General features: G+C 32.8%; 1 protein-coding gene across 3 annotated transcripts in view; it reads right to left on the reverse strand.

Moving 5' to 3' along the window:
• The window catches only part of Pgant9 (polypeptide N-acetylgalactosaminyltransferase 9), a 1,578,943-nt gene that overhangs the window by 1,020,207 nt on the left and 530,817 nt on the right, over positions 1–27,919 (reverse strand). For all 3 annotated transcript variants that reach the window (XM_069821982.1, XM_069821989.1, XM_069821973.1), the window contains exon 4: positions 21,615–21,714. The gene's annotated coding sequence lies outside the window, so the exon portion shown is untranslated. The remainder of the gene's footprint in view (positions 1–21,614; positions 21,715–27,919) is intronic.

Below are 27,919 nucleotides of genomic sequence, written 5' to 3' on the forward strand. Positions count from 1 at the left end.
TATGATCGACTAGCTGACAGCATTTATGGATAAAATTGAAATGTGGCAGTATCATGTAGTACATAGACAACTTCACTTTCTTTGACTATAAATTATCTTGAAGAGTGATAAGAAAATCTTCTTATGAAATATAAGGCCCTACTTCAAGACCTACAGCAGAATTCACTGGTAAGTTTGGAGAAAGTGACAATTGACAAAGAATTGAAATTTTTCTAAAATCCTTTTGGCTTACAGCCGATAGAAATCCTGAAAGTTTATAGCTTGAATTACTAAATCTACAGAAAGCACGCCACTCAGATACCAGCGAAATCAGGAATAGAACTGTTCGTAAGGCTGCCTAAGTCAGAATTTCCAAATATAGTCTTTGCTTCCATATATACTGTATGTGCTTATGGCAGAGTTTAATACAAGAAAGTAGTGTAAAAGCTCTCAATGTACAGAAAGACCTACAGAAGTAAGTTCATTTCATCTGCCATTACATTTAAAAATTAATTCCTTGAATTTGTGATTGTTTGCGAATACAGATTGTTACCTTCCTAAGAACAGAGGAATACTCTTTAATGTATAAATGCTTGTAAATTCTCGCGTTCTATGCTTCAAATAAGACATATAATAAGAAATATTAACAAATAGTGTAATAATAAATCAGTGTTGCAGCTATATTTGTTGTATCTTAAAAAGGTTGTATTCATTCTCTGTTTCCAGTACTAAATTAATTTACGAAACTGGGAAATAATACCATTTTGTTACGTGTGTTTATGTACAGTCTGTTTAAAATTATTCAAATTCAAATTCAAATTCAAATCATGGAACAGATATCACGACCACCTGCATGAGCCGCAGAGCGCACCGTGGCAGTGAACTGGTTTTGCAGCGGAACTACAAACAACTTGTAACTGCTGCGGCTGGCTCCGTCTGTCTTTCTCTCTTTCAAGGATTTTTTTTAGCACTTTGTGAGCACGAGTTGCCTATCCATGATCATTACTATCATCGCATTCAAGACCTAGACTCCACGACGTAGTAGACAAACTTTAAAACTGTACTAATCGTCCTTCCTCAGGTCTATACTATGCTTTCTCTCTTCACCTAACAAAGGTAGAATTTCCTCGTAAATCTTACATGATGCTGAAACTCATCAGGAAGAGAAAAATGAATTGACTGGGTCACTGGCTGAGAAGAAATGTCTAATGAAGAATGCACTGAAAGGAATGGTGAACGGGAGAAGAGTTCGGGGCCGAAGAAGATATCAGATGATAAACGAAATTAAGATATGTGGATCATATGAGGAGACAAAGAGGAAGACAGAAAACAGGAAAAATTGAAGAATGCTGGGTTTGCAGTGAAAGACCTGCCTTTGGGCGTAACACTATGAATGAATGAATGAATGCATGTGTGGAAAGAATTTTTTCTATCATGGATGCGCAATGGATAGATGACAGAAATAGGCTAAAAATTGAATCCATTAGAGGAATTATTCTTCTTCAGAAAAATATAACTGGTTGAAGATTAAGAATGAAGTACCGTAACGAACTGAATCATAAATTCAATTATAATTGTGTAGTATTAATATGTTATTTGTTGCACATCGTAGAGTTTCTGTGTATTTTTATGATCATACTAAAAAAAATTAAGTCGCAATTACATTATGTTGCGTTGGACGGTTGGAGTCCTGAATTTCTCGCCTCACCTTTATGGCAATCCTATCTAAGAATTGAAATTCAACTGGGTGTGCTGCGTTTTCAATTGCTTAATAGGAAAATCTATGCAGCCCACTATTTATCCGAACAACTCCTTAGGATGAGATAAATAGAAGACCCAGGATGTGCAATATGTACCGACAGAGACCAAAAACTTCAACAAAAACCACCTCCTAACTTGCCAAAAACGAGACAAAAAGAGGGAAAAGTATTAAATATCCTACGTCTATACAGGGAACCAAGACAAAAAATGGTGCAAGCTACTTAAATCACATGACATCACAATTGAACAACAATGCTGCAGTTTCCGTTGATGATTATGATTATTGTAATGATTAAAATAATGATGATGATGATGATGATAATGATGATCATGATCATGAAGAAGAAGAAAATTCCATTAAGCACCTCAAAAAACTAAAATACATTAATAAAACTTGAAACACGGCCTTCAAATTTTAATGGACATATTTTCGAACTAGGGCCTATCAGATAAGACAAGAGTGATAGATCTCTACAAGGGTGAGACCCTTGCTTCACCGCACTAATTTAAAGTCAAGTCTGAATGAGTTATAATGGTATAATTTCTAACTTCAATTAGATTAATTTTCCAGTTTAATTTCTTAATGTGTTCATCTACACGGGACGTGGTATTATTAAGCATGACTTAATTGCAACGAACGCGGACGGCATACCTGCCGTCTAGTGGGAACAATGCGTACTAACTCCGAGACTTCAAAGACTCGCAATGAATCCCACCGGATGTTCTTAATTAAGCTTTTCTACAGAGTGAATAAAAATTCCGACACCAATCGTTTAACGGTAATGGAATGAAAGAAGAAAAAACTTTACTGAAATACTCACAGATTTTCAATTAGTTATTGAAGATACAGATTTTCGATTAGTTATTGAAGCTTCAGAATTCACAAAACATGGAAACCATTCATGTAACATAAGCTTACGTAAAGATGATGAGGTGGAGGGTGTGAATATCTCATGCGTATTTAAGCGGGGGGGGGGGGATTCAGGTTTAAAGATTAAAAAGAAATAATATTTTTAAATTTATTTTTATTGGAGATTGGACTTTCCGCTCCTATCAGTGAAAGAATTATGCAGTATATGCATTTTTAATAGTCATGTTAAAAAATGTTTTCCTTTCATCTAAGGCTTCGTCACTCACTCGGTATGTTTATTGCTTGTTTCTCATAACTTCTTTTCCAATACTTTTTCCCTAATAACTCAAAACCATTTTAAGATATTGCAATGCAATTCCGCATGCAAGTGTATTTTAATCTTTTGCTGATTTATTACTTCTAACTTACTTACAAATTGCATTTTCATGTTTCTATATACTAGTTTTTAAGACCCGATGCGGATATAAGACCCTACCAAATTTAAAGACAAATATGTGGTAAATAATGAGTCTTATTTTCGAGTAAAACAGTTTATAATTTAGCCATAGGCTCGTTCCATTTCATGAAAGCTAGGATTGTTAGAATTGTTCAGACCATCTTCTGTGTGGGGGTCCAATATTTTTCTTTCCATAAGGTCTATAATTTAACAACAGTTTTGGAAATCTTTCTTCTGGCATTCTATCAATATGTTGTTTCCAGGCGTTCCTATATTTAACTATTCGATCAGTGAGTTTCAAAATATTTAGTTCTTTTCTTACATCTTCATTTCGTTTTTCATCTAGTAGAGTATATCCTGCTATATTTCTTAGAAATCTCATCTCTACTGCTTCCAATCTTTGTTCTTGTCTCTTGGTGATCGTCCAACATTCCGATCCATACATTAATATAGGAACAGCCATTACTTTATAAAATTTCATTTTTGTTTCTTTTCTCGTATTTTCTAGGGTTCTTTTAATAGTGCCACACATCAGATTAAATTTATTTATTTTGTCATTAATATCTTCACTTTTAATATAGAACAAGTTAAAACCTAAATATTTAAAACTCTAAAATTGTATTATAATTACTATTTTTGCTCTTAAGGTATCATGTCCTTTAAATGCTAAAATTCTAGTTTTATTCTTTGACATTTTAAAATTATAATTAGCACTTATTTTTTCCAATGTAAAAATGGCTCTTTGTAGATCATCTTCTGAACTGGAAATCACTATTTCATCATCGGCAAATAATATTGTATCTAACAATTTATTATTTACTTTTAAAATGTTTATTTAAATTGATCTGCCATTTTAAAATGACTTCGTCTATATATAAATTAAATACAAAAGGTGATAGAGGCCACCCTTGCCTGGCACCACGATTTATTATTACCTTTCTTTTTTTGCTCTTTTGATTTAAAATCCATATCAATTACAATTTCATTATCTACATATAAACTTTTAATAGCCGTGATCAATTGTTGTGGAAAACCTTTATTTCTCATTGCATTCTATAATTTTCTTATATTTACCATATCAAAAGCTTTTTCATAATCTATAAATCCTATATAGGTTGGGATGTTGAATTCTATATGTTTTTCAAGTAATTGAGTTAAAGTGAATATACAGTCGGAACAGGATTAATAGGGAATCTTATTTTATGAAAATCTGAAAATATATTTTTCACTCAATTTTAACACATAGTTTCCTTTGAACGAGATATGACAGCCATTTTTCCTGCAGTACTTTATTAGGAACAGAGTTTTTTGCGTATCGCAAATTTAGGACACAGAGTCCCCTTTTACTTCTCTTACGTTATCCTAAAGGATTTTAACGCCATTTAATATTCGCCGTCTTCGATAGGATTTGAACTAATGAAAGTGTGCAAGTTTGTTTGTACACACCCTGTGCGAACAATCCGACTCCTTTGAAAATATCAAGAAAGGCTCTACGTATATAAATAGGGAAAATTGCAAGCGAGGTGTAGGGTGGGGAACGGCGAAGTATGATTACTACTCTTTGGAAAGAAAAAGGTGCTCCCACTACCGGAGTCAATTTGCGTTACTTGTAACTATCGGAAGCGAGACGTATAATCGTATTCAAAATTATGTATCTTTCCTAACAATTAACATAGTAAGATTTTTTTTCTTTTTCGCCCGAGGTAATTGGAGTAACGTTAAATACCGAGTAAGAAAAGTTGATTTTACAACGTCATTATTACGGAACAATAAAAACAAGAGTTAAAGTCAATGAAGTCAGAAAATATACTTGTAACAAATTCTAGTAATATTAACACGTGGTAGTCCATCATCATCATCATCATCATCATCATCATCATCATCATCATCATCATCATCATCATCATCATATTATCATCATCGAACATGGCGAAGTAACAACGCTTCCGTCTTGTATTCGGGGTTCCATCCAATGAATACTTACTCATGCCTTTTAGAGAATCCGGAGGTTCATTGCCGTCCTCACATAAGCCCGCCATCGGTCTCTGTCCTGAGCAAGATTAATCTAGTCTCTATCATTATATCTCACCTCCCTCAAATCCATTTTAATATTGTCCTCCCACCTACGTCTCGACCTCCTCGAAGATCTTTTTCCCTCCGCCCTTCCAAGTGACACTCTATATGCATTTCTGGAATGTCCATACGTGGTACATGCCCTGTCCATCCCATGAATGGAAGTGAAGAAATAAAAGTTACGTAATTAGTGTCAGTGAAACTATAATAGACATTTATAGTAGTAGTAGTAGTAGTAGTAGTAGTAGTAGTAGTAGTAGTAGCAGTAGTAGTATAGCAGTAGTAGTAGTAGTAGTAGTAGTAGCAGCAGTTGTAGCAGTAAGAATAATAATAATAATAATAATAATAATAATAATAATAATAACAATAATAATAACAGCAACAAATAATAATAGAGATAATTCAATTTAACCGGGCCATAGGCCAGTTATACTGATTTTGTGCTTTACGACAGACCATTCCAAGTGGGCAGCCACCGTGATGCCCCTTGGCTGCCCTGGGTTCGTAGGAGCCATGCAGAGCCCAGGAGAGAGACAGCGAGTGAGTGGAAAAGAGACGAAATACAGATCGCTGAGAGGGTTGCATGCGTGTAAGGGGGAGTGAGCCAGTGAGGTATATGGATGGCACATTTTATGACCCATAGAAAGAATTGAAGAATTACAACATTTGGCCATTACAAAACTAATGCAACAAAATAAAACTGAAGTATTTTATATTCCTCCTGAGACATTCTGTATAAATCAGGATTATCCATAGACCTGTTAGATGACGATGATGATGGACATAATTCAATACAGCAGCAGCAGAGCAGTAGTAGTAGTAGTAGTAGTAGTAGTAGTAGTAACAGCGGCAGCAGTAGTACTCGTACTTCAATTAACAAAGCTTTCAGGAGCAGAGGCTATTTAGCATTGAAATATTATACAGATTTGACACGGGACTCACAGCTTAACTTTCTCCACTTAACCTCTCGAGAAGGCTATTCTACATATTTTATGACCCTCCATCGCCTTGGGCTGTATTTTAATTCGAGAATCTCGGACCAAAAAACTAGAATGTCAATCACTATGTTCAATGCTGAAAATATATGAAAATGGCTTGCTTTTCGATTATACACACCAATATAACATATGCCTACTATAATGAAATTAGTATTTCCATTTAAATATGCCTAATGAATTCTGTATCTAAAGAGAATTACAAAGCACGACAACATTTACTTGTGGATTTTTAAGTCCGCCACTGAACCAGTCACTTGACCTTCAATGGTTGAAGTTGTTACTAACATACTCTGCTGAGCACAAGACTTGAGCTCGTATCACACGAGTTTAGCATTCTAGGAATTCCTTTCCTAACTAGTTTCAATTCCAAACACTTCCAGCTTACTTGTTTGCATAGAGACGGAACAATGCAAAAGACTGTCCTTACTCGATAGGAATATCAGAACAAAGCCTTCAATGGCTAGAATAAGTAAACTTTTATACCTAAAACGCATACTACAATTTAAAAAAAAATTGATTAGACGTAGCACGTGGAAACAAAAGCAATATTAGAAGTGAACTTTACAATGAAAATATAAACATCTATACAGTAAAGTTAGGGAAGATGACGGAGGTTGATGAAATGACAGGGGGTCTAAATTCCAACGTTACCATCACATGAAGGAAGTATTTCCAATTTGATATTTAGCAGAAAAATATATTATTATACACTTACTTGCATTGCTGCAGCTTGTACAACAAAATTTCTACATCAGTACTAGTAAGAGTCCAAATTTTCATGCGAGAGTTACAATATTTTATACAGGACTAACATGCTTATACAGGATGTATGGAATCTCTTGGGTCAAAATAAAATATAGGTGATATATCAATATCAACTGAGTGATGGTCATAAATGTCTATTTCAGGCTCCACGAGATCTTAAACGAGAAATACGTTTGAGGGACGTTTCCGTAAATTGCTGTGGTTTTCATACAAATAATTCACCGTCTCCTGCGTCAAGTTTGGGGGAGCTAACTTGCAAAACAATTACAAAATCGACGCAGGTAACGTGGACTATGTAAACGGGTCTGCTTGTCCATGAAATGTGTGATTCGAGGGATGTTGTGTGGCGAGTACTGAAGAAAGGAACAGAAATTACAACCCTATCACCAACTATGTGTGTAGGCTAATTATTACAGCGACTGCACTGCGTGCTCTCAAGAACCCGCACAACATTTCCTTAAGAGTGATGATTGTACTTTATCTTGCTAAAAAATGAACCTTCTTCGATTTATATTGCTTGTGGTATGAACACGTAATACCGGCGCTTTGACATCCGTGGTGTAAACAATGGGGACAAATGATTTGACATCCAGAGTTCAGTTCTGTCAATGGTTTACCCAGCGCTTTGATGCTCTACCGAATATCCTACAATTTGCACTGCCCATAAATGAGGCCCGTTTCACGCGTCATGATGTTTTCAACAGTCGCCATATCTGGAGTGACGATTCCATTTTCCATCCTCTTGTCTGATTAGCAGCAACGTATGATCTAGAATTTTACAGGATCTCCTAATAGGACCTTATCTCCTACCATCCCACAGGTTCCATATTTAAAAATACTCTGCTTAGTCTCCTCTATTGTTTATATTATTTTGATCCAAGAAGTTTCAGACACCCGGTATAGAGAGTTCGCAAGTCAACAGGTTTTGGAGAGGTAAATGCCGTTGGTTTTTTTTACAGGTTTAACAGGTTTTCGAGAGGGGACGTGAACAGGTTTTGGAGAGTAAATAGTGTCTAAATTTTCCGTGAATCAAACGTGGGAAGGTACTGTGTTGCGTAGTACGAACAGATAACACAGGCAGAAGAGACGACAAGGTCAGAAGATTAGTATACAACTGACTACAATTGATTGTAGTTCTGTTTAGTACATGACAATGTAGTACGCATAACAACAGCGAATCTTCATTTATGATACAGAGGCTGTAATACCAAGAAATACAAAAAGTGTCGCGCTGTATTCCTAAGGAAATATCCTACTGTTCAACAACAATATCAGCCACCGGCGTAGCTCGGTCGGTTAAGGCGCTTGCCTGCCGATCCGGAGTTGCGCTCGGGCGCGGGTTCGATTCTCGCTAGGTTGGGTTTTTTCCGAGGTTTCTCCCAACCGTAAGGCAAATGTCTGGTAATCTATGGCGAATCCTCGGCGTCATCACGCCAAATATCATATTGCTATCACCAATTCCATCGACGCTAAATAACCTTGTAGTTGATACAGCGTCATTAAATAATCAAGTAAAAAAAGCAACCATATGATTCAAAATTCAGAATTTAGTGAAAAAAAGTGAAACAGTCTTACTTTCAAATAATAAAAAAAAGAAGGTGCATACATCACATTTTAACTGACGGAAAATTAGATGCATATACTAAAGGCCAGCATTGGCGAAAATGTTATCGTGCGCCGAGCCACTGTTAACCTGCAACATGCATATCACCTATGGAGGGAGGCGGACATCCGAAGGGGAAGTGAAGCAACTGTCTGACTTATTAACGGATTTTCATTTCCCTTACGTCAAGCACTTAAATATAATTTTATACAGTATAAGGTTACAAACTAATGTGTAGTACGTGTAACGAAGAAAGAAATGAATAAGAAAACATAGGACACATTATCACAACCTAAAATTAACTGTCTTCAGAATGTCTCTGCGACAGAGTTTCAAAATCAGGAATTACTTCACTTACTGCCAATCGTAGTTGATCACGAAGGTATTTTTCTGTCAGTCGTGATCTAAATTTAGTTTTTACTATTTCCATTGTTGAAAATAATTTTTCACAAACGTAAGTTGTAGCGAACGTGGCTTCAACAGAGCTAGCGAAAGAACAAAGCTTCGGATATTTATCTTTTTTGGCAAAGATTTGAAAAGTTCAACATTTGTCAAGTCCTTACATCTAGCTTTCATTTAACATCGCGTTATAAATCTATGAGTTTAAATTGAAGATCTAACCATATGGAACGGAGTTTGACTCCAGTGAGTGAGAGGGTGGGGGTTGGAGAAGGTAGGAAGCAAGAGAAATGCATTGCTAGCATTGCGAGCCACAATGTGCTCGTGATTCACATATTCGCCACGGCTGCTATAGGCTATAGAACAGTTTCCTACGAAATCTTTAAGAAAGTCAACTCAACAGGCAGGCAGGTGTATCCAAAACAATTGGTGCACGAACAGTAGAGACGATTCCTATATTATCACTGGACAAATCCTAACAGTGTTATATTTTTCATATTATATTATCCACCCAATAATAATAAAATTTTTAGATAACTTAAATAATTAAAGTTAAAGAGCTTTAAAGAAAAGCATATGTTTTGAAAGCATTAGAAAGAAATTAAAATCTTCTATTAACTTTACTTAAATTAATACACCTAAATGAATAATAAAAATAAATAAATCTTAATACCCCCCCCCCAAAAAATAATAATTTAATGATAAAGGCAAAAACCCTTTTCAAGCATAACTTCGAAAGGGACGGAATTGTTAAAAGTAAAGTCTTATAAGACAAGAGTCGTTCATAATCCTCCCACTCGTTACCGCTAGAAAATTCCAGCCGCCTATCCTCTTTAATTCTGTTTATTACTTCCAGTTCATACAAAGCTTGTGTTGTGCCGAAGGGTAGGCTATATCTATATGCTGTAGCACTTTCATTAGTGGTCTATGATACGCTATTTGATCTTAGGAAAAACTTCGAAATGCTGTAACGCATTATAAAAGCACCGAAAAGGAAAGTCTTAGGTTGTAAGGAATCTGCTGCACAAGTAGGGAATCTGCTGCACAAGTGAGCAACGGAATTCGCAGAATTAGTAGTTCTTACGTCCCAGTGCATAGACTTGGATAAAAGCGCCAGATGGACATTGGCGTGTATCTAACAAGAAAACGTTCTGATGGAGGCAGATAAAAATGATAATTTTTTTTCTTCCACCATGATAATAATGTCAAAAAAAGCGCTTTGACAAATTTTGGCCCCTCGACAACAATTACAAGGACGTCCAGAAAGTGATTTTCCCTGGGGCCGTTTATAGAAAAAAGCACAATTGTATGGAAAGATTTATTGAAACAGATACAGCAATTGTTTCGCTATTTGTTAACATATCTCCCACTGGAATTGAGACATTTCTCATACCATGGGATCAAATTTGTATCCTTGTGTCGTAGAAGTCAGCCGCCTGAGATCGGAACAAGCGTTTGACAGCTGTCTGCACCTTCTCTGTCGCTTCCATGATATGAGAAATGTCTTAATTCCGGTGAAAAATATGTTGAAAAATTGCTCAACAATTGCTGTTTCTGTTCCAATAAATTTGTCCAATGAAACTGTATTTTTTTTCTGTTAACGGCCTCTGGCGAACTTATTTTTACGGCCCTCGTAATTGTGGTCGAGTGACCAAAATTTGTACAAGCATTTCTTTTGATATTATTAACATGGTGGAAGAAAAAAAATAACTCTTTTATCTGCCATCATAAGAACGTTTGTAAGACATACTGTTCAAATATGAATACATCTCATATCCTGTAGGCATGATATTAGTTCACAGCAAATTAAAGTAAGATATGACACTATGGGAGTGTGCAAAAGACGAATGTAATTTGTTACAGATGACGGAATGTCACTCGAACTATTTTCCAGTACGGAATTCCATTAAATTTAATTATGCCTTTACTGATATTACAGAAATTCGGATATGACAATTTAAAAGTCACAGTAATTGAATGTAGTTCTGGTTTTCCATCATCATCATGAACGGCACAGTGGACCAAAGTTCCGTTCCGATCACACAAATTTATCATCTTCCCGTCTTCTTTTCGGGCGTTCGACGTCTCATCGTCCAATGTACTTTTAAGTAGTAGCAAGCTTCATCAGACATCTAGGATCCATTCTTAAAATATGACTCTAACAATTTTCTTTTTATTTTTTATTTCTTTCCTTATATCAAACATGTCTAATGTCGTTGAGTATAGCCTGCAACTGACCTGTTACAATTGAGGGGCTTAGAGCAAAAAGCAGGTAAGTGACATTATTAAAAAAAATGAGTTAAGTGTGTGTTGTGATAGCCCAAAAGGATGTTTCTTTGGGATAAAATCAGGTAAGTGATCACGCTGTGCAGTGCTGCTATCTGGGCATCATTTCACCAAACTAGAGTATAATATTTCATTGCATGTAGAACTTTAACTGTAATTTCCTGAAAACCAGGTTTCCGTCACTTACCTGCTTTTTGTTCTAAGCCTCTCAATTGTTTATCTGCTCTAGTCTATTCAATGTCCAGTTTCAAATCCGTACATCAGCATAGGTACTGCAATGGTTCTATAGTATTTAAGTTGTGTATCATTTCTGGTCTTTCTTGCCAGGGATTGTACCATACGTAGGCCTATACTGAAATTGATTCAATTTATTTCTACATCTTTCTCTTTATCGTAAGTTATAGGCCTATTACAGTTCAAGTAATTAAGGGAAGAGGCTACTGAAAATTTGAAATTCCTTGTTTTCGCATTGAAACTTACAATTTTTTGTGTACTGAACAACCGTCAGTATAAAATCTAAATTTGAATATTAGGTTTAAAAAAAAAAAGCAAAAGGGGGCCAAATTGGAAATTAGTCCTCAGTTTGTAACTATTTACAAAAATTGGTATAACTCAGTCAGTTTTTTTTTTTTTTTTTTGAGAAGTTCTTTTACCTTTAGATTCACAGAAAGATTTATTACAAAATGGCTTCACTTGATTTTTAATATGTTTTACAGACATATTATAACTGATTTTGGAATATCATGGATTTCAGTTTCCGAGTCCACTTCTTTGCATATTATTATTTTCATATTCAATTTAAACACCAAAATTCTAATCAAACCAAATATTTTTAAATAGTCTATTTAAGATCTGCACAAAATTTCACCTTCCTATTATTGACAATTTCTGAGTTATATCAATTTATGGTGAGCACGGTGACTAAAAAAACAATTTACGGAGAAACACATCTAAAGAGTCACTTGATATAAACTCTCACTTGAAGGGCCAGGCAATGATTGTTGTGGGCATACTATCTTTACTATACCTTTTTTTAACATTTTCTGCCTCATTTTTTGAGCAGTTGTTCACAGTTCTCTATTATTTACAAGTCTAGCCTTCTATTTGCTAATTCTGCCCATGATTTGTAACTAACTACATATACAAATGCACAACAAAACACAAAACTACACTAACTGCAACCTACATAATACACACTATTTACATACTAAGTGTTTCAGACACTATAATAACTATTTCCGTCAAAATGTAACAACCACATTTCTATACTTTAGATCAAAACAATTTTCAAGCATGTCTGACAAAAACAACAAAGAATAATACCATCTCCTGCTATCTGGTGAGCAAAACTTAAAACTATTGGAGATATGGCTGCCATACTATTGAAGAATGACATTATATAAAATAAACAACCGAAATCAGATTGAGAAAGCGGTAAATTTGAAACAAATGAGTTGAAAATTAAATGGACTAACAGAGCTTTAAAAATGACATCATTAAATGTCATAGCATTGAGTTAGGGCTTAAATTTTATTTTTAATATATTTTCTACAGTCAAAAGATTATTTTAAGCGAAAAAAATTTTTTTTGAAAAAAAAAAAAAAAAGTGAATTTTAGTCAAATTTCAGTATCTCTTCACTTAAAATGGCTAACTTGTTCTATAATAATTGTATTGTTTTTTTATTACCTTTAATCGCATAGGATACTTTACTAAAAATGTCATAACTATTATCTTCTTAACTAAGGTTATATTGTGCAGGAATCTTACATAACTGCTGAATGGCTATCTGTAACTCATCCTCTGAATTGACAAATAGGACTTGCTCATCTGCAAACATCACAAAGTTTAAAGTCTGTAAACCTAATTTGAAATATGTTTTAAGGTTGTTTTTACATTTAGTGATCGATGCACCAATATACATACTAAAAAGAGTAAGTGACAATGGACACCCTTGTCTAGTTTCTTGATTAGTATTTTTATATCGTATATGTATGGCTTGAATTAAATATTTGGGATACCATTCATTACCTATAATACCCCACAGCTTTACAGCTCGGTTCTAAAAACTTTATTATAAACATCTAAAGGCTCATTCTACTTGAATGACGGCCTGGTTTCCGCCCTAATTACTGAGCGTCGGTGATGAAACCATAAAAGATCCTTTGTTCCAAGTTCGTGTCTGTTAGAGCTTTCCTATCATCCATACAAGAACAGACGACGGATTACATAAGAAGCTTCAGGAAAGCTGGGAAGAAACCATGGCATCAGTTGCGGAATACTCAGAGAAGCTATGAACACCCAGTAATTATTTTAAAATATCTGTAGCAGAAATTTCTTCTGAAGAGAAGTAAAGCTGGGAGTGCCATGTTGTAGATTTACGGCAATAAAAAGAACTCTTTCCGTAAATAAGAGAGCATTCTCGTCTAACTCATCAAGGAACGACCACGCATATAAATTGAGGGAAAGGAGACAGAGGACGGACACTGGAAAGTTTTCTTTTCTCAATCGTACTATCAGGGACTGGAATGCTTTACCTGCAGACTTACTAAAGGCTTTACCAATAACCAAAAATGTATTTAAAAATAGGCTTAAGGACTTTACCAATAGACGGTAGTATATTATACACACTACTTAAAGGGTGTATTGATGTTTTGTTATTTAAAGAGTTGTATCAATGAAGAAGTGTGTTGTGTCAGGAAAGTGTGAAGTGTGTTGTGTAAGTGAAGTGTTTTTGTGCCAGTGAAGTTTTTTTAGTTTATAGTGGTACCGTGCAAAGTATTTCAACAGCGTAATGATTTTGAAGTGTTAATGAAATCAGGATAGTATCAGTGAAATGTGTCGCAATTCCAGTGCAGTGAGTGAGTTGAGAGCGAAATGTGTGTAGTGCTGAAAGGTACTTGTGCATATATGAACATATCATACTCATGGGTTTTAGTTCGAACTTAGGGTTAAGATATAAATTATATTTACTTTAAATGTTATTTTAACTGATCGTGCTTCATTTAATTTGGGATGCTCCTTATTATTATTATTATTATTATTATTATTATTATTATTATTATTATTATTATTAGTAGTAGTAGTAGTAGTAGTAGTAGTAGTAGTAATTGTGTTTATTATTAATTGTCATTATTGAGTGTAATTACACTGTCACCGGGTATTTACCCATTTGCAGTGTGAATAAATACATACACATACAGTACATACAAATACAAAATTTGGAGATAGCACAATGGACGTCAGTGAGCTTAGGTTTTTCCCATATTCCCCATACAATCCATACCATCCAACTTACCGTTCACTTAAAATGACTACTTCTTAAGCATCTGATAATGAAGTCCAGATTTTATTATATAGCGAAACCTCGTTAATCCGGTCTCCGATAATCCGGACTTAATTTCATCCGGAAACAAAAAAACTTGCATAAAATGGAGAATGCGAGGTTATAAAAACAGCTGGAAATGAACAAACGCACTGATCACATATCTCTGTAACGGTTAAAAATGTCCCAATAGAATGTAGACAAGTGTTTAAAACCAATTTATGATGCGTTTCGAATGATTGAGAACCAAGTCCATCAGGCACATCATAATAATTATAACGAATGCACTGTGTTGTATTGCTTTACATTTTATGTACAATATATCTATGCTCTTTAAATGTATAATAGATGGGTTTTGTTGCTATACACGCACTTTCGATAATACGGACAACTTATACCTCCAATTAGTCCGGATTAACAAAGTCCTATTACACAGACAAAATATGACTTTCAACCAGGCAAATTTCTGCAATCGATTACTGTAAGACGTGCGGATTTGGTATTAACTAGCTGTGAAATTTATTTTTTTCTTCCTTCGTATGAGTATGGTGAATGCATACACAAAACTTCGCAATGTAGCGGTAAGCTGGGAGCCAGTGATGTTTACAAATGCAAACATGGTTAATTGTTTTTCATTGGCGTAATGGATGTTACAACGATTTTAATAATTAAATTAGCGTATAAAGCAAATGGACGGATATCCCAGATGACCATGCCGCATCCACGCACACATGTAAGCAGTAAATTCCTCTATTAGGTACGTGTAATCTATGTCCGTCAATCAGATCTGATAATTCAGTTACCGGGCAGTAAATTAATTTGTTACTTTCATTAGATAATTCCTTATTTTATTCTATTAAACAAGAAATTAAATGGATATATATTTTTTTAGTTTTATCTTTATCATAAAAAATGCTACATGAAAACGTGTAGATAGGGAGGAGGTGTAAGCGATTATTTTATCATTTAATTTGACTCGATTGACATTTACGTTTCACAAAATCGTCATTTATTTATTTATTTATTATTTTGCTAATAATTGTAACATAAAATATAATATATACAGAAAAATTTAGCTCGCCCCTGAAAGAGTAGAACTCGTGCTCAGGGGCGGATTCCTGAATTGAAATTAATAATTATACAATACAATTTGTCTTATGTCTACTGTGCAATTATAGTATATAAATTTAAATTTACAATTTTTCAATTTTTATAAAATCCATACATAACTTTTTAAATTTAATACTAGAACTATTAGAATTGACAAGATTAGGAATTTAAATATAAATTTGTTATATATTCTTGGGCCTAAATTACTACTATGATTAAATACTGTAATAGTGTTACATTTTGGTTCAAACAATCTTAAACAACTCATACCTTTTGTTCCATAACTATGAGAATACGATTCAAAATTATTTCGATTTTTATGCATGCATTTTATTAATACAATATAATAAATTTGTCTTACGTTAAGTACATTAAAGTCTAGAAACAAATTTTGAGATGGAAAATCAATAGGTTTATGAAGACATATTTTAATTATTTTCTTCTATAATAAATAAAGTGGATTTAAATGAGCTACCCCATCCTATAATTCCATACATAATTACCGATTGAAATAAAGTTAAATATATTGTACGTAATAAACTTATTGACAAGTAATTCCTCAATAAAACAAAATAATATACTATTTTATTTAATTTATTACAAAGGTAATTAATGTGTTGGTTCCATTTTAAATGGTTATCGAAAATTATGCCTAAATATTTAACTTCAGAGGACTCTTTAATAATCGGACATTTACACTGTATAAGACTACAATCAGAATTATGTAATTTAATACTTAATATAGATGTAGGGGGTTTGTTACATTTTTTGAAGAGCCATTCACTAGGATTGTCCAATTTCAGTTCATTTAAATACATCGAACTAAGGAAAGTGACTTATTTTTGAGGGGCTCACAACAAGACTGGACAAGGTCCACCAGTGTTTAGTTTGTGGATTAATACAATCTCGGATGAAGAAAACTTAGATTTATTCATTGCCATAACAAACGAAGTCCACAACTCATTTGTTACTCCACAGAGGGCAGCATTTCCTATGGAAGGTGAAGGTTGCTAAGAGTGAGCCAGGAACTTTAAGACTCAATTTCTCAAAATTATTCCAGAAGGACTTGGTCCACTCTGGTTGCGAACCCCTCATTTTATGAACAAATTCATATGGATAGAAAGAGAGAAACATAGAAGACAAAATAAAGGAAAATGTAAAATACGGTAACGAGGAAAACAAAGAAAAATAAGAGAAAAGAAGAGCTAAAAAATAGGAAAGACAAAGAGGCAGAAATGAGTGAGTGAGTGAGTGAGTGAGTGAGTGGGTGGGTGAGTGAGTGAGTGGGTGAGTGAGTGAGAGTCAGAGAATGCGTGAGAGAGCTAAACAAAAAAGGAGAGAATGAAACATAGTGAGAGAATGAGTGAGTGATTGGGACAGAAAGTGGGAATGTGAGGCAGAAAGCGAGTTAGTGAGACTTAGAGTGAGAGAGAGTGAGTGAGCGAGACAAAGTGTGAGGGAGTGAGCGAAAGAGTGAGAGAGAAACTAGAGAGAAAGTGAGACAGAGAGTGAAAGAGTGAATTATACAGAGAGAGAGTGATTTATACATAGAGAGTAAGTTAAACAGAAAATAAAAATGTGACACAAAAGAGTGACTTAGAAAGAGTGATATAGATAGTGAAGGAGTGAGTTAGAGTGAGAGAGACAGAGTGAAAGAGTTATACAGAGTGAGAGAGTGAGTTAAAGAGAAAGTGAGAGTGTGAGACAAAAGAGTGACTTAGAGTGATATACAGTAGATAATGAAAGAGTGATTTAGAGAGTGAGAGAGACAGAGAGTGACATAGATAGTGAAAGAGTGAGTTAGAGAGTGAGTTAAACAGAAAGTGAGAATGAGAGACAAAAGAGTGACTTAGAGAGAGTGATATGGATAGTGAAAGAGTTAGAGTGAGAGAGACAGAGTGAAAGAATTATACAGAGTGAGAGAGTGAATTAAACAGAAAGTGAGAGTGTGAAACAAGATAGTGAGTGAGTTAGATAGTTAATGAAAGTGTGAGTTTAGAGAGCGAAAGTAAGTGAAGAAGTGATAAAGCGTGAGAGAGAGAGAGAGAGAGAGAGAGAGAGTCAGACAAAATGTGAGAGAACGTGAGTGACAAAGTGATTATCAGAGTGAGAGGGTGAAGGTACATGATGAAAAAAAAGAAAAAGGGAAGAAAGAAGATGGATTAAAATAGAATAAGAGATGAAAAAGATATGATAATGAAAACAAACCTAAACATGAGGAAATGAGAAATAAGAAATGGGAAAGAACGAGAAAAAACGAGGTTATGAAGAAAACATGTCTTCTCATTTCACATTTTAAGCTTCTTTACATTCACTTGTTTAACAGGTTTCAAATAAATTCTTCTGTATAGTATAGGTATTTCTTGAACAACCCGCAAGCGAAATGAATGAAATGTATCACAGTGTACCCAAATAAAAATGAAAACTTCCATTGCACACATTGAATACAAAAGGAAGTTTTGTAGTTGGAAAAATGAAGGCCTATTTATCAGATTTCATTCAGAAATGTTGTATTTCTCAGGAGTTGTACTCGACTCAATTTGAACAAATAAGCCTACTCAAAAAAAATTAGCTGCACATTGAATTCGCTTCTAATATTATATTTATATCTGTGAAAACTGATGTTTGAAATTCTTGTAGCCTAAATCTTGAATGGTATTAATAGTTTATATAGAGATTATGTTATTTACTGACTCCACCTTACGATCATGGAAGAGGTAAATGAAAAATGAAGTAGCACTAACGAAATTCATCAGACTAGCGATCGATGTCTTGTAAAACGTTGAAAATAATATTCTTATACCAGTCCTTTATACCTTATATTTGAAGGGTTCAGAGTCATAGAGGGCCAAGCGCCATTTATTAAAAACTGAAAAAACAAGGGTTAAAGTTAAATGATTACCATAGTTCAATGAAGATTGACATATCATTTAGTTTTAATGTGCATACTTTATATTACTTGCCACATGTTTCATTGAATTATGGTAGTCACTTAATTTTAACTTTTGTTTTCTATATGGCGCTTGGCCCCCTATGGCTTTGAGCCCTTCATTTATTCAAGCAGACATTTATAATTGTATTTGTGCGCAATTAGATCTGTTTTGTAAGTAGAAATTAATGAGAAGGTACAGTATTTTTGGTAGATGTAATGTATTAAAGTTTAAGGGGGAAAGTAAACCATTATTGGCCTGCAAAAATTTAGTGAAATCCATTTTTTTATATCTCAAGTCAGCTACTATATAAGCTAAATTAAGAAAATATTTTATGCATATTCACATTACACTTTATACAACACTATTCAGAATATTAAATTTCCATGTAGCATAATATTATTTTTTTACAACCGTAAACTATTTACATAATAAAATCTGCAATTAATTAAATATCCGCATTATTCTTTCACTGGAATGTTTTAAAGACCTACATAGTCTAGGATATTTTACCTATTCCTTCAAGAATTCTTTTTTCGTTAATTTCTTACATCTACATAGGAACGAATCGTGCTATCCATCACCCGACTCAGGACTTGGGCATACCTAATATAATTTAACGGAATTATTTTTTTTTACACAAACACTTCTTTATGCTACATCGAAATCCTTGCTACAATTTCTTCAGAGGGAGGAATCAGCTGACATTTTATTCAACTATATTCCATTCTCTCCACCTATGAATAATTATCACGTAATAATACATAATACTTCATGTAATGAACTAACGAATACGAGTAATTATTGTAATTGCACACATCTAATACTTTCCACACAAGTTAAATATTTAAGAATTATTATAGATCAGCATTTATGTTGGGATAAACAAATTGATTTCATATGTACAAGTAAAAGAAAGACAAACCGAGCGGGCTAGCGGCGTGGTAGAGGGCTGGCCTCGCATTCGGGAGGTCCGGGGTTCGATCCCAGGGGCCGGCAATCCTAACTGAGTTTTTCAATGGTTTCCTCAGTTATTTCCAGGCAAATGCCGGGATTGTACCTCTTGAAAGTCCGGCCATGGACGGCGATCCTTCCCTTAATCCTTTCATATGTGTGAGTGAATGATGTGTAATGTCTTAAATGTTTGTGTTGTATCGGAGGAGGCCCTGGCACTGAGCTGATCCCTCCTCCGAGGAGGCCCTCCATGTCCTTGTGTGGTCAAAAAAGTATGTATGTGATCCATAGCTTAATACCTCTTCCGACAGGTCGCGGCCCTGTAAGGCCCGGGTGGCGTGGGTCGTGTAAATGTACCTAGAAGGGAGAGGTTAAACTCAGAGAAAGAAAGAAAGAAAAAAGAAAGACAATTTATAAAATCATAATACTTCGAAATTTCATCACTAAGAAAGCATTGAGAATAATATTTTTAGCTTCAGTACAATCATTAATACAGTATGGTATAATAAACTGGAGTTGAGTAACATCTGTATTTAATCTATTAATTTAATTACATAGGAAAGTAATAAAAATTTGTCTGATCGAAAATATGGATTACGCAACAAATTTAATTTACATATATTTTAAAGTATTAATTTATTGATGGAATATATAAATATACTTTACTGACTTACTAGCACAGAAATAAAATAAAACATAAATCTAATCGACATCTAATAAAACATAAATAATGTCATACAAGTGCAGCTTTTAAACATAGTAGTAGTTTCGGCCCAAGACTTATAATAAAATTACAAATCATTTTCAAAATTTAAAATATTTTAAAATTGAACCTTTAAAAAATAAATTTACAAAATTATTCATGATGTATATTATTAGCAAATGGTGTATGTTTTACTTTTTTATTTATGTCAACTATATTCTTGTTTTTATTGAATGTCATTTGTTTCTGTCTGATTGTCAATTTATATTAAATGTGTTTTTCTCTCTTTTTCTCTTTCTTTTTTTCTCTTGTATGTTAGTTGTCGGTCTGGATTAAGTTAATTACTGTAATTTAGTAAACTGTCTTTGTAAATTTTATGTTGTATTATTGGTTATGACTACACCGTACACAAGCCTGGCTCTTATGGTAGTGTTGTATGTTTTTTAATTTGTACTCATTTTGGTTACTAGCTAAATAAAATAAATAAAATCAACTGTTTCTGTGGGGAAGTCTATCAAATATCGATATATCGACTTATGCCTCTGTTAAAAATTAATATAAAATATGGCGCATGCATAGTTATGCAAATCGTACTCTCAACAATAATATCAACTTTTGTTAGAATGTCTATCATAAGTATTTCACGTTTATGCCCTTTAAAACTGGCGATTTTCATGGAATTACATAAATTTAACGAATTAAAACAAGAGAACTAATTGACTTAAACGAGAAGAGACCACAGAATGAAGTATCTCCTACCACTCTATACAAATATGCAGTATATTTTATTTTTCGTGGAATTACACAGTTTTAAGGTTTTTTGCTGTCCGATTTCACATGGAATGTCCTGTATGTAGACAGATGGATAAATGAACAGATGACATGCCAGAAATAAATTGTTCGGCATTAGAAAGGATGACAATTTGCAGTTTCGTGAAACTGTGGAAAGAGAAAAGAAAGTTAGCGACGTGACGTTTAAAGAGACCGAAGAAAAGAAGAAAAAGTCAGGGAAAGAAGAATGACAGGAAAGAGAATGGAAGAAAATGTAAATAAGGAAAAGAAAGCGATTTAATACGAGAAAAAGAAAAGATAAACAGATAAAGAAAGAAAGGATAAAATAAAGAAAAAAGGAAGCAAAAAAGAAAACAAAAATTAAAGAAAATAGAGGTAATAAAGGAAGATAGATTACAATGGCAAAAAGGCAAAGATGACATAACTTTCAGAAGAAAAGGGGAGAAGAGAGAAAGAAACAAAAGATGAAAAAATAAACAAAAGCGGAAAGAATAAATACGGAAGAACCAGAAAGAGGAGAGAACAAGGGACTGAGTACAACGAATAATGAGTTTAACTACAGCGCAAGTCGTCCTTAAGCGCATTTAATAATCGAGTTTTGGTGGTGAATGGCCTTTATTTAAGGTCCTACCTTTGCGCGATGTGGAGGCTGTTTCTGAGGTCTTCACTAGGTTACAGCCCGCCGTCTGTGGGAGTCGCTCTGCAGATCAACGGCCCAGTCCTTTGAAGCTCTGGAAACAAACGAGTTGCCGATGAAACAAGCTGACCGCTGAATTTAACGAACTCAAAGGTCCGTTACCCCTGGGAGTTCGCTCCACCATCGAGAGTATTTAGAGCTCGCTTCTATTCTAATACTTGCGAGGTAAAAACCATTCCATTCCCTGTGTTCGCTTTGTAGCAGGACTTCAGTAAATTAATATCTGTACAGAGTGGCCAAAAAGCGTAGCTGTGGCAGTGTTCCCAACCACCTAACATGTAGACAAGAAGATACTGGATAATACACGAAATTGCAATGACCATTACACTTTTACAACGTCATACTACTTTTGATCAATAAAACGGTATGGAAAGACGTGTCTCGACCAACCATGTCTGTTTATTCTAAAATTTTTATCACCTCTCACTTCCCTAGAATTTTGTTTTATCACCTTTCTAGCATTTCTTTCTTTGTTTGCCAACATTGTACTTTCAAGAATAATTGTAACTTTTAAAATTATTCATGTTTATTTTATCATCCTTGATAAAAATTTTTCTATTATTTATCTTGTTTATATTATTTAAGTGATGTTATATCTTATGCTATATGAGATTATACATAGTCACGTATCAGAGATTGTTTAATATATATATATATATATATATATATATATATTGATAATTGAAGCGGAATACTGTATGAGATTATACATAGTCACGTATCAGAGATTGTTTAATATATATATATATATATATATATATTGATAATTGAAGCGGAATGCTGTACGAGATTATACATAGTCACGTATCAGAGATTGTTTAATATATATATATATATATATATATATATATTGATAATTGAAGCGGAATGCTGTACGAGATTATACATGGTCACGTATCAGAGATTGTTTAATATAATATATTGATAATTGAAGCGGAATGCTGTATGAGATTATACATAGTCACGTATCAGAGACTGTTTAATATAATATATTTATAATTGAAGCGGAATGCTGTATGAGATTATACATAGTAACGTATCAGAGATTGTTTAATATAATATATTGATAATTGAAGCGGAATGCTGTGTGAGATTATACATAGCCACGTATCAGAGATTTTTTAACATAATATATTTATAATTGAAGCGGAATGTTGTATGAGATTATACATAGTCACGTATCAGAGATTGTTTAATATAATATATTGATAATTGAAGCGGAATGCTGTGTGAGATTATACATAGTCACGTATCAGAGACTGTTTAATATAATATATTTATAATTGAAGCGGAATGATGTATGAGATTATACATAGTCACGTATCAGAGATTGTTTAATATAATATATTGATAATTGAAGCGGAATGCTGTATGAGATTATACATAGTCACGTATCAGAGACTGTTTAATATAATATATTTATAATTGAAGCGGAATGCTGTATGAGATTATACATTGTCACGTATCAGAGACTGTTTAATATAATATATTGGTAATTGAAGCGGAATGCTGTGTGAGATTATACATAGTCACGTATCAGAGACTGTTTAATATAATATATTTATAATTGAAGCGGAATGCTGTATGAGATTATACATTGTCACGTATCAGAGACTGTTTAATATAATATATTGGTAATTGAAGCGGAATGCTGTGTGAGATTATACATAGTCACGTATCAGAGACTGTTTAATATAATATACTGATAATTGAAGCGGAACGCTGTATGAGATTATACATAGTCACGTATCAGAGATTGTTTAATATATATTGATAATTCAATCGGAATGCAACTGTTTTAATAAAAATGAAACTGAATCTACAAAGCCTTTTTGACTAGTAATCGTTCGATAAAGATCGTATGGTTGGCACAATTAGTAACAAAGAAAAACTGATCATAACACTGTCAAGAAGCGGAATATTTGCAATGATGAGATAGTACAATAATACATTTTCAAGGTACTTTAATAAGTCAATTAATATTTTATTGTATTAGAGTACTTTATTTCTTCGAACCTTTCTATACTTTCTTCTAACCTGGTAACAATTAATTAAACCCCACTCCAGTTTTGAATTTCTCTAGATAAATCAAAATGTCTAGTGAGATTACTGTTAACTATTACACTTTTACTACGTCATACTACTTTTGATCATTAAAACGGTAGGAAAGGACGTCTTTCAACCAATCATGGCTGCTTAACGAGCAATTTTATCGCTTCCCTAGCATTTGTTTAATTTTATCGCTTCCCTAGCATTTGTTTGTTTTTATCACTATCCTAGCATTTGTTTATTTGTTTGCCAACATTTTAAACTGTAAATTCTTTACGGTACTATAAAACATGCTTTGCGATCGTCATTTGTTTACAGCATAGGCAGTCAACTGAAGATGGAGGCTCCGTTCAAACGTTTTGGTGAAGTTAACATTAGTGAAATAGAATTTCAGTAATTCAATCAATATTTTATTGTATTAGAGTACTTTACTTCTTCTAACCTTTCTATATTTTATTCTAATCGTATAATAATCAAATAAATCTCCCCTCGAGTTTTGAATTTCTCTAGATAAATCAAAACCTCTAGTGAGATTACTGTTGATAAAACCTCATGCTGCTAATCCATTTTCAGCAACAATTGCAATATTAGCCGTGTCATAACTTTGACCTTTACTAAGAAGAAGATATAACATGGTCTGAGATATGGTGATGATGATGATGATAATGATGATGTGATGATGATGATGATGATCGGGCAAAGTAAATAATGACCGTCTAGTGTCAAAAAAGTTAGACTCACAAAACACATTTTTTTCTGAGAAAACTTTGACAACTACAGAAGAACATTATTTTACCTTTTTCTTAATTTATTTATGATCTACTACCAGAATTTTTTTACAGCCAGTATAATAAAATATTTTGTTTTCATTGTCGAAAACTAAGAGTCATAATACTAAGCTGAAGTACAGTTACACATATTTGAAACAATAATGGTGATCATTGTTTTTGTGAAACAACGTAACAGAGCATCCAACCACAAACCTATGAAGAACATATGAAGTTCGCAAAAGGATTTGAAGGCTTTTAATTAAAAATTACCAGCTATACGTACTTATTATCTTTCATAAGTTAATTATTGTTGGGGAGTGCTTCATAAACAATGACAATTTATTAATAAGTATGAAAATATGTTTATCCACGTTGATTATGTAATGTGTTTACATCACTGATGAAAATGTTGTAAACACATTCATTACACAACTAATTAGGTAATGATACTTCTATTACGTAACTAGTTGTAAATGATACAATATTTTATCCACTTTGACAAAACAATATTTTTAAATAAAATTAATTGTATTATTTTTATCAATTTTGAACACGTTTTCGATAGTACTAAACATTCAATTGCAGAATTTGCAGCATTTTCAATATCTGAATCCTCGTTTGAACTCAATTTAACAATGTTGGTTTATTTCTCCTAGTACTGCTGTTCTTCTGTTATAAACAAAAACCTAATAAAAGAAACAAACGAATCGCCTCTCGCAGGAAGAAATTAATAATAATCTATACTAATAATAAATCTGTAGCCGAAATTTTTCTGGTAACTTTCGATTTTACAAAAATAATTGGTCCTAACATATATAATTAACCACCCTGAAACCGAAAATAGCTTTTTTGAAATTTTTGTTTGTATGTCTGTCTGTCTGTCTGTATGTATGTTTGTTACCTTTTCACGCGATAATGGCTGAACCGATTTCGATGAAAATTGGAATATAAATTAAGTTCGTTGTAACTTAGATTATAGGCTACATGGCATTCAAAATACGTTATTTAAAAGGGGGTTATAAGGGGGCCTGAATTAAATAAATCGAAATATCTCGCTTATTATTGATTTTTGTGAAATATGTTACATAACAAAAGTTTCTTTAAAAATGATTTCTGATAAGTTTTATTCTCTGAAAAATTTTGATAGGACTGATATTTAATGAGATAAATGAGTTTTAAAATTAAAATAACTGCCATCTAAGGCTGTGTATTGAAATAAAAAACAAATGACTTCGTCTATAAGGGGCCTTGGACACAACAAACGAAAGCTATGAAAGATAGCCTACGGACAATGTTTCTGTGTTTGTATGGTAATATCGGAAGCTAAATTAACCGATTTGTATAATTAATTATTATTTCATCATGGGAAATAGTTTCTCTGGATGGACATAATGCTATAATGTTATTACAGTAACTTGTGAGTGAATTGAGGACAGGTAAGATTAAAATAGCTTCTTATGCACAGAAAACTTGATAGGTTATTCTGTATATTCATTTCCTGTATTTCTTATAATAATGTTTATGAACATATTCATTTTTATCTCAAAGAATTAACGAACAACGAGAGTGTATTGATTTAGTATGCAGTAATAGTACGTTAGCTTAGTAATCCATTATTTTATAATTCAAATTTTCACTATGCTCAATTGAATCGTGTTAAAATATATAAAATACATATGCAATAAATGCAATGCAAAAAATTGGGTAATGAGCCAAGGAGATTATGTTGCGCTGTTGTAAAAGTTGTTCCTCCTGAGATTCAAGAGCTCCCACAACAAATTAAAAACTTTCTAATTCGAGTACATCCGTTATCAACACACTTTTTCATAATATAATATAATATAAACATAATAATAAATCTGTAGCCAAAATGTTTCTGTTAATTTTCGCTTTTCCAAAAATAATTGGTAATAACAATTAAGAAACATGTTAAAGGAATTTTCATTGCACCAAATGATTGGTCTCTGGATCAAAATGATCGCATTTTAATATTTTAAATACAATTTAAATTAAGTAACATATTAAACGATTTATCCTTCTATCAAATTCCTATTTTAATTATGTAATTACTTTATATTTATTTCTAACGGGTGCAGCGGAGCGCACGGGTACGGCTAGTAATAATAATAATAATAATAATAATAATAATAATAATAATAATAATAATAATAATACAATCATCTCTCCAGAAAAGACATGTTCAAAAGTAATAAAGTAATAAAATAAACATAATCATGACATAAAACGAAATAATAATTCAACATTAGCAGAACCTAAATGTTTCACATCTGCATGTAACCCACTAACCCAGTAACATATAACAAGAAGATTAGAAACGTGTTAAGGGGAGAAGGACGTCCCTATACTGGCAATGTTAATTTGATAAACTTCAGGAACATATATCTCTAAAACCATTTCACTCACAAGGTTGACATTTTTACACAATATATATGAACCTTCATCAACACAAAGCACCACAGAAATTAGGTTTACAACAATTTATTTATGTGTAGGATTTTTTTTAGATTTACTTTTAATTTTATATCAATTTATTTACTTATAATTTTTTATAGTTAAGTGGCACCTATTTGGCAAGATTTTATAGTCGTTTTACTTGTATATAACTTATTGAAGCAGTGTTAAAAAAATTGTGACTCTAATGTGGGTAGTTTTGAGATACAGGTTCCTAAAGTTAACATGCCAGTAGCCTATAGAGACGTCCTCCTCCTCCTCTTGATGTCTTCAATTTGATTAAATAAATTTATAGCCTACGTATATGAATTTTAATCAGCCTATATTATATTTGAATTCTATAATTTTGGAATATATATATATTATTTCATAAATTGTCCTACTTTATTCACGTACGATATTATTCTTCTCTATGTTAATATTATATTACACAATTTAATTGTAGATGTAATTTTAATTTTAATTCTTATTTTAATTTATTTTATGCATTTCTCTTATATTAATATATTATATTATATAATTTCACTGTAGCTGTAGTTTTAATTTTAGTTCCTATTTTATTTTATTTTGTATATTCTCTTATAAGGCTATTAATAATATATCTGAACTGCGACCGAACACGAGCGCTGCTCATTTGGTCCTCAAATTTTGTCAATATTACTGTATCTTATATTGATTGTATTATTGTATTTCTATTTCTATTGTTGTAATTATATTCTGTATTCTGTACATTTAAATTATATTCTGTATTCTGTATATTTAAATTATATTTTGAAATTTGTTATTCTTTTGATTTGGTATTTGTTTCAAAACAAGTTTAGTCTATGAACATTTACTATTTGCGGCAATAAAAACCAAAATATTTCACGGAACTATTATCAACATAAATAAATAAAATCTTTAAGAAATCTTTATGAAAACAATTACTTTTAAAATAAAACAGTTAGC

Source organism: Periplaneta americana, chromosome 1, assembly GCF_040183065.1.
Source record: "Periplaneta americana isolate PAMFEO1 chromosome 1, P.americana_PAMFEO1_priV1, whole genome shotgun sequence".
Classification (NCBI taxonomy): Eukaryota; Metazoa; Arthropoda; class Insecta; order Blattodea; family Blattidae; genus Periplaneta; species Periplaneta americana.